The sequence below is a fragment of the Ornithodoros turicata genome, chromosome 1 (genome assembly GCF_037126465.1).
Source record: "Ornithodoros turicata isolate Travis chromosome 1, ASM3712646v1, whole genome shotgun sequence".
Taxonomy (NCBI): Eukaryota; Metazoa; Arthropoda; class Arachnida; order Ixodida; family Argasidae; genus Ornithodoros; species Ornithodoros turicata.
Genome location: NC_088201.1, coordinates 218,800,186 through 218,814,392, shown reverse-complemented (window position 1 = coordinate 218,814,392; position 14,207 = coordinate 218,800,186). Strand labels below are relative to the sequence as shown.

General features: G+C 47.9%; 1 long non-coding RNA gene across 2 annotated transcripts; it reads right to left on the bottom strand.

The window, feature by feature from the left end:
• Positions 1-7,486: 7,486 nt before the first annotated feature.
• Positions 7,487-12,327, bottom strand: LOC135379051 (uncharacterized). 2 transcript variants are annotated; one of them, XR_010418687.1, is made up of 8 exons: positions 11,067-12,327; positions 10,108-10,206; positions 9,827-9,997; positions 9,531-9,660; positions 9,387-9,434; positions 7,910-7,980; positions 7,770-7,844; positions 7,487-7,645 (listed from the first exon to the last, which is right to left on the bottom strand). It is a non-coding gene; the product is annotated as an uncharacterized LOC135379051 (long non-coding RNA). The 2 variants fall into 2 exon arrangements; XR_010418686.1 differs by having other exon boundaries at positions 7,770-7,980.
• Between the last annotated feature and the right edge of the window lie 1,880 nt (positions 12,328-14,207).

Sequence of the window (14,207 nt, the reverse complement as noted above, 5' to 3'; positions counted from 1 at the left end):
AGCTAGAATTAGCAAGTGAAAGAGGTAGACCTGGTCCATGAAAGGAGTGCTCGAGTGAATTCGTCCTCGGTCGTTCTTATCGCGTCATACGCAAGGCCAATTTTGACGAACGTCTAGGAGCGGGCGCCCGGGTTTACGTCGTAGCCGTTCTCAAATTCCTGCCTTGTGACGTGGTCCTCTCCGCGGTCAACGTCGCTTCTTATAATGAGACGAGTATCATCCCCCACCGCCGCCTTGGGCTGGCCGTTCTCTGCCGGCAGTTTGTCGTTAACCTCTCCAGCGTCAACATATCAAATCGTGGAAAAGCTAGAATTAGCAAGTGAAAGAGGAAGACCCGGTCCATGACAGGAGTGCTCTAGTGAATTCGCCCTTGGTCGTTCTGATTGCGTCCTATCCAAGGCCAATTTTGCCAAACGTCTAGGAGCAGGCGCCCGGGTTTACGTATTTTGTGTTTAATGGGACTATGAAATTTCCCGAACCCCCATACTTTTTTCGATGGAAACTGTTCTTCCCGCAGAGAAACTAATATGCCACAATTTTTTCCGGACGAAATCGCTCCACTCTGCGAGGAGCGCGCGCTGGAAATGTCTCTTCCGCGTTCCTCCTCTCCCGCGCATATTTCCCTGCCGATGGTGTAACTGTACGGACCGCACTTCGGTTCCCCGTTACGTCACCGGTTTTGCACAATGGCAAGTAATGCCGCGAGCTCGCGCTGTGGCTGCCGCCACCGCCGAAATCTGCCGATCGCGCGAAAGCTGCTGTCATGGAGATTTCCACTCCCGATGAACGCATACGCGGGATCCTACGGCGCATGCTCCTGGCGGGATTCCTCGGCTCGGCAACACGTCACGATGACGTGTTGCTGAGCCGGCCGTGGTCGCGTCAAGTTACCCGTTGTGTCTCCGCTCGGCAGCTCGCCACGGCGTGGCGCCAGCTGTCCTCCCTTCACCGCTCCGTTTAAATTCGCTCCCGAGAAATCCGCTCGCGCGACGAAAGTAAAATTTCGGTTCTAGACTCAGAAAAATGTCTTCTTTCGAACGAAACGACGAAAAAAATGGTTTCATAGTCCCTTTAACCTCTAAAGCGTCAACATATCAAGTCGTGGAAAAGCTAGAATTAGCAAGTGAAAGAGGAAGACCCGCTCCATGACAGGAGTGCTCTAGTGAATTCGCCCTTGGTCGTTCTGATTGCGTCCTATCCAAGGCCAATTTTGCCAAACGTCTAGGAGCAGGCGCCCGGGTATACGTATTTTGTGTTTAACCTCTAAAGCGTCAACATATCAAGTCGCGGAAAAGCTAGAATTAGCAAGTGAAAGAGGAACACCCGGTCCATGACAGGAGTGCTCTAGTGAATTCGCCCTTGGTCGTTCTGATTGCGTCCTATCCAAGGCCAATTTTGCCAAACGTCTAGGAGCAGGCGCCCGGGTATACGTATTTTGTGTTTAACCTCTAAAGCGTCAACATATCAAGTCGCGGAAAAGCTAGAATTAGCAAGTGAAAGAGGAACACCCGGTCCATGACAGGAGTGCTCTAGTGAATTCGCCCTTGGTCGTTCTGATTGCGTCCTATCCAAGGCCAATTTTGCCAAACGTCTAGGAGCAGGCGCCCGGGTATACGTATTTTGTGTTTAACCTCTAAAGCGTCAACATATCAAGTCGTGGAAAAGCTAGAATTAGCAAGTGAAAGAGGAAGACCCGGTCCATGACAGGAGTGCTCTAGTGAATTCGCCCTTGGTCGTTCTGATTGCGTCCTATCCAAGGCCAATTTTGCCAAACGTCTAGGAGCAGGCGCCCGGGTATACGTATTTTGTGTTTAACCTCTAAAGCGTCAACATATCAAGTCGCGGAAAAGCTAGAATTAGCAAGTGAAAGAGGAAGACCCGGTCCATGACAGGAGTGCTCTAGTGAATTCGCCCTTGGTCGTTCTGATTGCGTCCTATCCAAGGCCAATTTTGCCAAACGTCTAGGAGCAGGCGCCCGGGTATACGTATTTTGTGTTTAACCTCTAAAGCGTCAACATATCAAGTCGCGGAAAAGCTAGAATTAGCAAGTGAAAGAGGAACACCCGGTCCATGACAGGAGTGCTCTTGTGAATTCGCCCTTGGTCGTTCTGATTGCGTCCTATCCAAGGCCAATTTTGCCAAACGTCTAGGAGCAGGCGCCCGGGTTTACGTATTTTGTGTTTAACCTCTAAAGCGTCAACATATCAAGTCGCGGAAAAGCTAGAATTAGCAAGTGAAAGAGGAAGACCCGGTCCGTGACAGGACTGCTCGAGTGAGTTCGCCCTCGGTCGTTTTGATCGAGCCCTAGCCAAGGCCAATCTTGGCGAAAGTCTAGGAGCAGGCGCGCAGGTTTACGTCGTAGCCGTTCTCAAATTTCTGCCTTCTGATGTGCTCCTGTCCGCTGCTTATAATGAGACGAGGATCATCCTCCACCGCCGTCTGGGGATGGCCGTTCTCTGCCGGTAGTTTTCTTTAACCTCTCCAGCGTCAACATATCAAGTCGTGAAGAAGCTAGAATTAGCAAGTGAAAGAGGAAGACCCGCTCCATGACAGGTGTGCTCTAGTGAGTTCGCCCTCGGTCGTTTTGATCGAGCCCTAGCCAAGGCCAATCTTGCCGAATGTCTAGGAGCAGGCGCGCACGTTTTCATCGTAGCCGTTCTCAAATTTCTCCCTTCTGACGTGCTCCTGTCCGCTGCTTATAATGAGACGAGGATCATCCCCCACCGCCGCCTGGGGATGGCCGTTCTCTGCCGGCAGTTTGTCTTTAACCTCCCCAGCGTCAACATATCAAGTCGTCGAAAAGCTAGAATTAGCAAGTGAAAGAGGAAGACCCGGTCCATGACAGGAGTGCTCTAGTGACTTCGCTCTCGGTCGTTCTGATCGATTCCTAGCCAAGGCCAATCTTGGCGAACGTCTAGGCGCAGGCGCGCAGGTTTACATCGTAGCCGTTCTCAAAGTTCTGCCTTCTGACGTGCTCTTGTCCGCGGGCAACGCCGCTGCTTATAATGAGACGAGGATCATCCCCCACTGCCGCCCGGGGGTTGCCGTTCTGTGCCGGCGGTTTGTGTTTAAGCTCTCCAGCGTCAACATATCAAGTCGTGGAAAAGCTAGGATTAGCAAGTGAAAAAGGAAGACCCGGTCCATGACAGGAGTGCTCTATTGAGTTCGCTCTCGGTCGTTCTGATCGATTCCTAGCCAAGGGCAGTCTTGGCGAACGTCTAGGCGCAGGCGCGCAGGTTTACATCGTAGCCGTTCTCAAAGTTCTGCTTTCTGACGTGCTCCTGTCCGCTGCTTATAATGAGACGAGGATCATACCCCACCGCCGCCTGGGGATGGCCGTTCTCCGCCGGCAGTTTGTGTTTAACCTCTCCGGCGTCAACATATCAAGGCGTGGAAAAGCTAGAATTAGCAAGTGAAAGAGGAAGACCCGGTCAATGACAGGAGTGCTCTAGTGACTTCGCTCTCGGTCGTTCTGATCGATTCCTAGCCATAGCCAATCTTGGCGAACGTCTAGGCGCAGGCGCGCAGGTTTACATCGTAGCCGTTCTCAAAGTTCTGCTTTCTGACGTGCTCCTGTCCGCTGCTTATAATGAGACGAGGATCATACCCCACCGCCGCCTGGGGATGGCCGTTCTCCGCCGGCAGTTTGTGTTTAACCTCTCCAGCGTCAACATATCAAGGCGTGGAAAAGCTAGAATTAGCAAGTGAAAGAGGAAGACCCGGTCCATGACAGGAGTGCTCTAGTGAGTTCGCTCTCGGAAGTTCGATCGATTCCTAGTCAAGGCCAATCTTGGCGAACGTCTAGGCGCAGGCGCGCAGGTTTACATCGTAGCCGTTCTCAAAGTTCTGCCTCCTGACGTGCTCCTGTCCGCTGCTTACAATGATACGAGGATCATCCCGCACCGCCGCCTGGGGATGGCCGTTCTCTGCCGGCAGTTTGTGTTTATCCTTTCTAGCGACAACATATCAAGTCGTGGAAAAGCTAGAATTAGCAAGTGAAAGAGGAAGACCCGATCCATGACAGGAGTGCTCTAGTGACTTCGCTCTCGGTCATTCTGATCGATTCCTAGCCAAGGCCAATCTTGGCGAACGTCTAGGCGCAGGCGCGCAGGTTTACATAGTAGCCGTTCTCAAAGTTCTGCTTTCTGACGTGCTCCTGTCCGCTGCTTATAATGAGGCGAGGATCATACCCCACCGCCGCCTGGGGATGGCCGTTCTCTGGCGGCAGTTTGTGTTCATCCTCTCCAGCGTCAACATATCAAGTCGTGGAAAAGCTAGAATTAGCAAGGGTAAGAGGAAGACCCGGTCCATGACAGGAGTGCTCTAGTGACTTCGCTCTCGGTCATTCTGATCGATTCCTAGCCAAGGCCAATCTTGGCGAACGTCTAGGCGCAGGCGCGCAGGTTTACATCGTAGCCGTTCTCAAAGTTCTGCCTTCTGACGTGCTCCTGTCCGCTGCTTATAATGAGACGAGGATCATCCCGCACCGCCGCCTGGGGATGGCCGTTCTCCGCCGGCAGCTTGTGTTTAACCTCCCCAGCGTCAACATATCAAGTCGTGGAAAAGCTAGAATTAGCAAGTGAAAGAGGAAGACCCGGTCCATGACAGGAGTGCTCTAGTGACTTCGCTCTCGGTCGTTCTGATCGATTCCTAGCCAAGGCCAATCTTGGCGAACGTCTAGGCGTAGGCGCGCAGGTTTACATCGTAGCCGTTCTCAAAGTTCTGCCTTCTGACGTGCTCCTGTCCGCTGCTTATAATGAGACGAGGATCATACCCCACCGCAGCCTGGGGATGGCCGTTCTCTGGCGGCAGTTTGTGTTCATCCTCTCCAGCGTCAACATATCAAGTCGTGGAAAAGCTAGAATTAGCAAGGGTAAGAGGAAGACCCGGTCCATGACAGGAGTGCTCTAGTGACTTCGCTCTCGGTCATTCTGATCGATTCCTAGCCAAGGCCAATCTTGGCGAACGTCTAGGCGCAGGCGCGCAGGTTTACATCGTAGCCGTTCTCAAAGTTCTGCCTTCTGACGTGCTCCTGTCCGCTGCTTATAATGAGACGAGGATCATCCCGCACCGCCGCCTGGGGATGGCCGTTCTCCGCCGGCAGTTTGTGTTTAACCTCCCCAGCGTCAACATATCAAGTCGTGGAAAAGCTAGAATTAGCAAGTGAAAGAGGAAGACCCGGTCCATGACAGGAGTGCTCTAGTGACTTCGCTCTCGGTCGTTCTGATCGATTCCTAGCCAAGGCCAATCTTGGCGAACGTCTAGGCGTAGGCGCGCAGGTTTACATCGTAGCCGTTCTCAAAGTTCTGCCTTCTGACGTGCTCCTGTCCGCTGCTTATAATGAGACGAGGATCATCCCGCACCGCCGCTTGGGGATGGCCGTTCTCTGCCGGCAGTTTGTGTTTAACCTCCCCAGCGTCAACATATCAAGTCGTGGAAAAGCTAGAATTAGCAAGTGAAAGAGGAAGACCCGGTCCATGACAGGAGTGCTCTAGTGAGTTCGCTCTCGGTCGTTCTGATCGATTCCTAGCCAAGGCCAATCTTGGCGAACGTCTAGGCGCAGGCGCGCAGGTTTACATCGTAGCCGTTCTCAAAGTTCTGCCTTCTGACGTGCTCCTGTCCGCTGCTTATAATGAGACGATGATCATCCCCCACCGCCGCCTGGGGATGGCCGTTCTCTGCCGGCAGTTTGTGTTTAACCTCCCCAGCGTCAACATATCAAGTCGTGGAAAAGCTAGAATTAGCAAGTGAAAGAGGAAGACCCGGTCCATGACAGTAGTGCTCTAGTGACTTCGCTCTCGGTCGTTCTGATCTATTCCTAGCCAAGGCCAATCTTGGCGAACGTCTAGGCGCAGGCGCGCAGGTTTACATTCTAGCCGTTCTCAAAGTTCTGCTTTCTGACGTGCTCCTGTCCGCTGCTTACAATGAGATGAGGATCATCCCCCACCGCCGCATGGGGATGGCCGTTCTCTGCCGGCAGTTTGTCTTTAGGAAGAGTCCAGTGGTCCGTCGGACGGACACGATTGTTTATACATCGGGATCCTTTGGCTCAACATTATGTTGTGTTAGATCAAGTTAGTTTAGGTTAGGTTAGTTTATTCTAGTCAGGTTAGTGCAAGTTAGCTTCGTGCAGCTCTAGGTTAGGTTACGTTAGTTTAGGAAACAGTCTAGTTCCTCATACCACAGACGATCCGACGGACCCCGCTGCGTAAAGAATGGGGTCCGACGGACCCGATTGTTTAAACATCAGAGTCCGTCGGGACACTCCGCTTTCAACATTATGTCGTGTTAGATCAAGTTAGTTTAGGTTAAATTAGTTTATTCTAGTCAGGCTGGTGCAAGTTAGCTTCGTGCAGCTCTAGGTTAGGTTGGTTAGGTTAGAAAACAGCCTAGTTCCTCATACCACAAACCATCCGACGGACCCCGCTGCATAAAGAATCGGGTCCGACCGACGGACCTCTAGACACAGCCCTGTCTTTACCCTCTCCAGCGTCAACGTATCCAGCCGTGGAAAAGCTAGAATTAGCAAGTGAAAGAGGAAGACCCGGTCGACGACAGGAGTGCTCTAGTGAGTTCGCTCTCGGTCGTTCTGATCGATTCCTAGCCAAGGCCAATCTTGGCGAACGTCTAGGCGCAGGGGCGCAGGTTTACATCGTAGCCGTTCTCAAAGTTCTGCCTTCTGACGTGCTCCTGTCCGCTGCTTATAATGAGACGAGGATCATCCCCCACCGCCGCCTGGGGATGGCCGTTCTCTGCCGGCAGTTTGTGTTTAACCTCTCCAGCGTCAACATATCAAGTCGTGGAAAAGCTAGAATTAGCAAGTGAAAGAGGAAGACCCGATCCACGACAGGAGTGCTCTAGTGACTTCGCTCTCGGTCGCTCTGATCGATTCATAGCCAAGGCCAATCTTGGCGAACGTCTAGGCGCAGGGGCGCAGGTTTACATCGTAGCCGTTCTCAAAGTTCTGCCTTCTGACGTGCTCCTGTCCGCTGCTTATAATGAGACGAGGATCATCCCCCACCGCCGCCTGGGGATGGCCGTTCTCTGCCGGCAGTTTGTGTTTAACCTCTCCAGCGTCAACATATCAAGTCGTGGAAAAGCTAGAATTAGCAAGTGAAAGAGGAAGACCCGATCCACGACAGGAGTGCTCTAGTCCCTGTTGAAAAAACCAGTATACTGGACAGACTGGAAACCAGTAACCAGTGTTATACCGGATTATTAACCCAGTCTGGACACTGGTCTTACTGGAAAGTCCAGTCTACTGGGCTTACTGGACGGTCCAGTGTGGGCACTGGTCTTACTGGAATGTACAGTGTGGACACTGGTCTTACTGGAGAGTCCAGTGTGGTCACATGGGTGCAGGCCCATCGGCTTTTGCAAATCCTGCTCTGCACGCAGTGTCGTATCCTGAGAGGCACATAAACAGTGCAGTCTGGCCCTAATCTGCATGCATCGTGGTGTAGCCCGAGAAATACATAAGAACTCATTCACTATTCCGAGATTTATTTTCTTTATTGTGTCACTTTTCTGTTTTTGCCTTGCTGGGCAACATCTCCAAAACCAAATCTCCAAAGATTCACCTGACTAGTTCTAGCTTTGCTTCTTTTAGAAGGTCAGTCTGGTGGCCCTCAATGTGGCATGCCATCTGAAACGAAAATGTGGGAGATGTTCAGTATATGCGATAATATTTCAAGCAGAATCGCAAATTGACTGTGGCTAGAATCTGAACGTTCGTTGAATGATATAAAATAACTGCAGCATGATCTTACTTATGTAATGGAGTCCAGCTTCTCTGGTGTTGCCTGTGACGAGCGCATGAATGCCTGCTCCCTGCTACGGTTGCCCTGAAAAGCAACTAGTCGCCGTTCCATCTTGTGTCCAGAAAGGCTGCATCAAATTGTTGACTAACTTGTTGTTGATTGTGCTCCGCTGTACGCACATGAAGTTCTCAGGAACAAAACTGTCAACCCCAAGGTGAATCTGGAATTTGTACACATAGTGAGTATCAACGAAAGAAAATATTGGACACACAATCCTTCGTTGCTTTTGAATACGTTGCATGAAGTGCCCGTAGACTCAGAGGCTGATGTAGCACGAGCTATTGCAATGCATACAATTTGCCAATTAGAATACAGTACACCATGTACTTCAGCCAAGATACAAACAATGATTGCGTTTTGTTTGTATCTCATATTGTATTGTACATGTCTGATGCCCGCCACCCAGACGTTTTGGTTGCGAATGCTGGGTTCCGGCCAAACAGGGTAAATGAAGGCTCCACAAGTGCACCTAGTCTTTTCGACCCTCAGAAACTGAATGTGGACCGAGAAATATTGACATGATACGTTGCAGTGATCCGTGCCCCTCTGTTGGTGAAGGCAGGAAGCAGGCACAGGCAGCTTACACGGGTACTCATGATATCGCGGGTTCAAAACAAATTTTTGGAATCCACAGTACAATGCGAAATGCAATCAGTGAGACTCATACATGCCAGTTTGTTCAGCAATTATAAATGGCACATGACAGAAAAATACATATGGCAAGTGATTTTGGCACACAGGAGCAGCTACAGCAAAACAATTACGGTTAACATGGTGACTTGGTATCGACAGACCATGGTATATCCCTCATGGAGAAGGCAGTCACATTTTGGGTACTTTATCGCCTCTCTCTAACAAGGCTAGTTTGACATTTTTGCATAAGGTGCATAATTATTAGTGTCAGGGTTTAACCGGATTCTTCCGCCAATTCAAGGTGTCCTTTTTACGGTGAAACCCGATTTTTACCCGTCAAATTGCCCTCACTGAGATATCTGTAGGAATGCACACTAACTTGTTTGGCAGCAATTACATAACCATTTGTACCGAACCAGTAGAGCTAGTTTTTGAGTAGCTGAGCCCAATTTCTCCCCGAATTGAGCATTTGACGTATTGGAAGTTTTTCCACTCGATTTCGCATGAATTTAGAGCACATGTTTATTTACGAGATTTCTTCAAAACTTCTTCGAGATATTTTCAACACTTCAGGCTATCATTTATACAATTCCTGGCGTAAAGTAACGGCCCTAATGTCTTGTATCTCTCACATGCGGACACCTCTGTCTTGCGAACTACAGCGTTGGTCCCACGAACGTCGGTACTAGGGAGGTTTCACTGCCTCTACAACATGATGAGCAAACAAGATTCATAAAACCTTACTGTCAACAACAGAACGCAATGTGTGTGATGGCATGTAGGGAGGCATGACAACCAGTGCAGGTTTTGAAATGAACCAGGGCACAATATAAGTGATGGAATGCGTGGTGTGCACTTGTCCTTCCTTTGCATACCTGAAATTGGCTGATTTTGTTGTGTAGTAATATAAATAGATAAAATATACTTAAGTACCAAATAACAGTGTCGGCCGACAAGCCTCTTCCACCAAAGGTGTTCTCCCTACAAAGAAGAAACATGTTGTTTAAGAAATGATTATCTAACAAACATACAGTACTAATAATCAAACCGCACTAAAGAACAAAAAAGAAAACACACCGTATACATGGACTTCTAAGTCTACTTTTTTTTGTAGTCTTGTGCGGAAGTTTCCTCTTGCTCCAGGTTTTCCGGTCAAACAGTTTGAGTGACATGCTCGTTCCCTGTGCGGCATCTTTCTGTTCAACCTCTGCAAGGCAAACATCCAAGTGTAAATAAGGGCACGAAAAATACAGAGATGAGGTGGCTGCCCTCGGCCTCATTAAGTCCCTAATAATGACTTTTATCTAACAATAAATGCACTGCTGTAACCATAAGGGATACATGTTTTCGCAATGAATGTATATTGTACTCACCAATTTTGTCCAGCAATGATAGTGTCGTGCACCTGTTGTTCCCTTTAACTTCGCTGCTTCATCAGGGTTGTAATCCATCCATCCATCGAGCAGCCTCTGTGGTGCAAGATTTTCATCAGATATGGTACATCCAGACTCTGAAGCGTCCCGTGGTGTCCTTCTGATGTATTCCTAGACGTGTGTTTGACAATTTCATCACGTAATATGCAAATATTGTTCTTAATGGGAACTCATATTAACACTCATAATTAAAATGTTACAGACATTGAATAGTTGCTCACCTTATTTGCCGAAGTATGCTTTCACATATACCGTGAAGTGATGTGCTGCAAATGCTGCATCGCCTTTTCTTGTGTGTGCTTGACATGAGACACCAATTTCTGAAAGGAAATAGGGTCAGAGAGAGTTTCTCAAAAGTTGAGCTAGCTACTAAATCACTCTGCGCACTCATCAATTAAGAAAACATTAAAAAATGATTCTGGGTTGTTCGCAGTAATAGCATGATCTATATTTCAAAACGGAACAGTTTTATCTGTTGTCAGTGCAGCAACAATCAACAAACATCTGTTACCTGTCCAAGTGATGACTTAAATTTGTCAACATATGTGATTTCCAGCATAAAAAGGTCATTCATTCATTCTGACCTTCTTTAGCACTTGCTAAATGAGCAAAATTATTTTAGTGATTGATGGCTCTCAGCAGCCAAAGGCAGCGCGATAAAAATTGTCGATAAACCAACACATACGGTGGAAAATAACTATTCTGAGACTGGAACAGACTGCAAAGACACACTCAACAGAGCCTCAATGCTTTAGAACATGGATAGTTCAAAACATAGCAGGACACTACCAGGCTCTTCTTTTTTGATTGCTTGCAACTGCCCACCCATTATACACATCCAGATCTGTTGATCCTACAATGCAACACCATTTGTGCACTGACGGTGAAACGACGCAACAACCGTAATCGACATAAACGTAATGAAACGGAAAGATTACTTTCGAATTCCTGTTCATACATACACAACGAGAAACACAATATTCTTTTGCACAAATATCTATCACATTTATGCAGACAAAGCGCTGGAGGAACTGAATCCTGCACCCATACTGCGAAGATACACCCACTGCATTGAAGATATATGTGGTAGAGCACGCAAAAACACAAAAGACGAGAATAAAACGCCTTAGTGTTAGTTTAACGTGAATAAGTAACACGAAACGAATAAATAATACATTACCGGCATGGTCCTGGTCCGGGCTGGTCCGGCAAGTTGTACGGCATGTAGTCACGGCACTGGCACAACAGCTTTTGCGTCGTCAGACGAATAGCGAACACAACAACAAACGAACAAACGTCACGCACGAGATGCAGTATATCTTGCCGATTAAACACAGAGATAACATAGACATGAGTTGAACACAAGAAACCACGAGGAAGCCAGCAGCCCGCTGAACACTGCTGGATGGATGGATGGATAGTAGGGGCACCCCTGGCGGGCCTCTTTGTAACGAGGGTCCAGCAAACAGCGAACTGTGCGGACATGCCAATAAGTTTCCTGTATTTCAATTTCAATGCCCTTTCAATTGTCAATGTTTCTTTTCATTTGCGTCCCTGTCTTTCTGTGGTTCATATTTGGCTTCCGGTTCATGTGGTGGCGCTGGCCTCTTCTCCGTTGACTCTGCTTGGTACTTCGCGTATGTGTAGGTTACAGCTGCCTTTGTTGCCCGGTAGTATTTCGTAGTTTGTTGTCGTTGAGCTGGGTCCTGTTTGTACTGGGGTATTCTCCTTGCTGCGATCCTGTTTCTGTCGTTCCTCTCTGTTCAGTGTCATCCACCGTCTCAAACGGCGTTTCGTTGCTGTCACCTCTGCGTTTTCTCCGCTGGTCGCATAGAAGCCGAGTGCTTCTTCTATAGGGCATGTCCGTTTACCTCCCAGGGCGACGCAGTCCAGTACAACATGCAGTATGTTCTCCACAAGTCCTTCCTTGCATAGCTGGCAGTGAGCATCGATGGGCTCAAACTTGCTCCTCCACTCCCTTGTGCGCAGCACTCCACACCTTGCCTCAAACAGTCTACCGCTTTCCTGGGAGTTATCGTAGAGCCCAATGACATTTGCTATACGTGTCTTCTCCGTCCTATAGATTTCCAATGCGTTTTTTTTCTCCATGTTTGTTCTCCATGTATCTGTTTCTGTTGCCGCAACTTGTTCTCGAATTTCTTTGTCCGACAGTCCTGGTGATGTCCTTTCTAGGAGCATAACAGGTATATTGTACTTGGCTTCTAATTTACGCGTTCTAAGATTCCACCGAGTAGAAATTCCCGCAAACAACGTCATTTTGTATATTATTCTTGGCCATCTGTGCTCTTCCATGTTCATCAGCCTGTTTTCGAATGTCGCTTTGCTACTTGCTTCCCTTGCTTCAAATGTGGAGAGGCCAAGGTCTCCTATTACAGCTTCATTGGGTGTTGATCTGTGTCCTTTCAGTGCCATTCTTCCAATTTCCCGTTGTTTCCGTTCAAGAAATTCTCTGGTACTAGCAGATATGCACAGTACTGCATTAGCATACGTTATTGTGGGCACCACGACGGTTTTCCAAACTTCCCGTACCACCAGTGTGTAGTTAAAGCTCCATTGTGCCGTCCTATTCAGATATCCAATTGCTCTTTGTACTCTTCCTCTTAGCTTTTGTTCATACTGTTGGAATCCATGCTGTGCAGCCTCTATATCAACACCGAGATAGGTATATGATTCCTGATATGGTACAACTGAGCCCTGAATTGTGAATTCCGCTTCTCCCTTTTGGTCTCCGATACTCAGTATGGCTGATTTACTGGTGTTGAATTGCAGACCCCTTGCTTCCGCAAATTCTCCGCAGATATCAAGCATTTCCTGTAGCTCTTTCTTTTCCTCTGACAGCAGTACAAGGTCATCCGCGTACAGCAGCCCAGGAATTGTCACCATCTGTTGCAACCCATTCTCCCAGTAGCTCAATTTCACTCCCATGTTTGCTTTCATCAGTCTTTCTTCCAGCTCTGCTATGTATACATTGAATAGTATTGGTGACATGGGACAGCCTTGCCTTAATCCTTTTCTAATTTCCACTGGCTTGGTTAATTTTCCTTTCCACTTTGCTGATGCAGTAGCCCCGCTATAAATGGCCTGGATAATGTTGATCGTCTTCTCCCTGATGCCATATCGCCTAAGCAGGTGCCAAAGTGGTCCATGTAGTACGGAGTCATAGGCCTTCCTAATGTCAAGAAATGCTAAATGTATCTCTCCTTTTTGTTTTCTTTTTATGTCCAGAATCTGTGTGAGTATATATAGATTGTCCTCCAGTCTTCGTTCCTTCCGAAATCCGCTCTGCATTTCCCCCAGGATCGCGTGTTCTTCTACTTGTTCTTCTAGTCTACTTCCCATTATCTTTGCAAATGACCTGTAGATAGCTGATGTGACTGCAATTGGTCGGTAATTATTAAAATCATTTTTTAAGCCTTTTCCTTTGTAGATCATTGTGATATGTGCTTGCTTCCATTCTGCTGGTATCTGTCCTGATACGATTACCTCATTAAATAGTCGTCTTAAATATTCTTGTCCCTTAGGACCTAATTCCTTGAGCACTCTTGGGGGTACCCCATCTGGGCCCTTACTGCTTGAGGCATCCAATCTATGGAGTGCACTTCTCACTTCTTGCTCTGTGATGGTGTCTACCTCCATCCTTGTTTCTTCACTTGTACCTTGGTCTCCATTTGTCGCTTTCGTGCTGGCTTGCGTTTCCCCTGACATTTGCTGTGTCATCCACGCTTGTAACTGTTCCAGTTCTCTTTCTGTGCATTGATCTGCCTGAAGGCCGTTCCTGTATGATTGGTTTTTCTGAGACAATGATTTGATATATTTCCAAAATTTTGCTGGTGCCTTCTTTCCTGATGTTCTCAACGACTGTATAAACTCTAGATCCACTTGTCTGATCTTCCGTTGCACAGTTTCAGCTGCTTCTTGTTTACATTCCCTGTATTTTTGCCAAGTTTCCTCAATTAGGTCTATTCTGTGGTTTTTTACTGCATTCCTGTGTTGGGCTAGTGCTTCTTTCCTTTTCCTGATGCTAAGTTTGGCTTCCCTATCCCACCATTTCTTCAGTCTTCTGCTGTTTTCCACAGGTTCTGTCTCTTTTATTTTGTCTTTGTTTATGAGTAGTGCCAGCCAGTCCTGATATGTTTTGTCTGTTAAATCTTGGTTTTCTAATTGTTGTGCAATTTCTCCTACTTTTTCGTGTTGGGGGGTTGTCCTTGTGTGACCCTGTTGTTTTAGTTGTATGCTACCGAAGCTAATTGATATCCTGTTGTGGTCACTGCCAACACTCCATAAACCTTCTTCATCAATA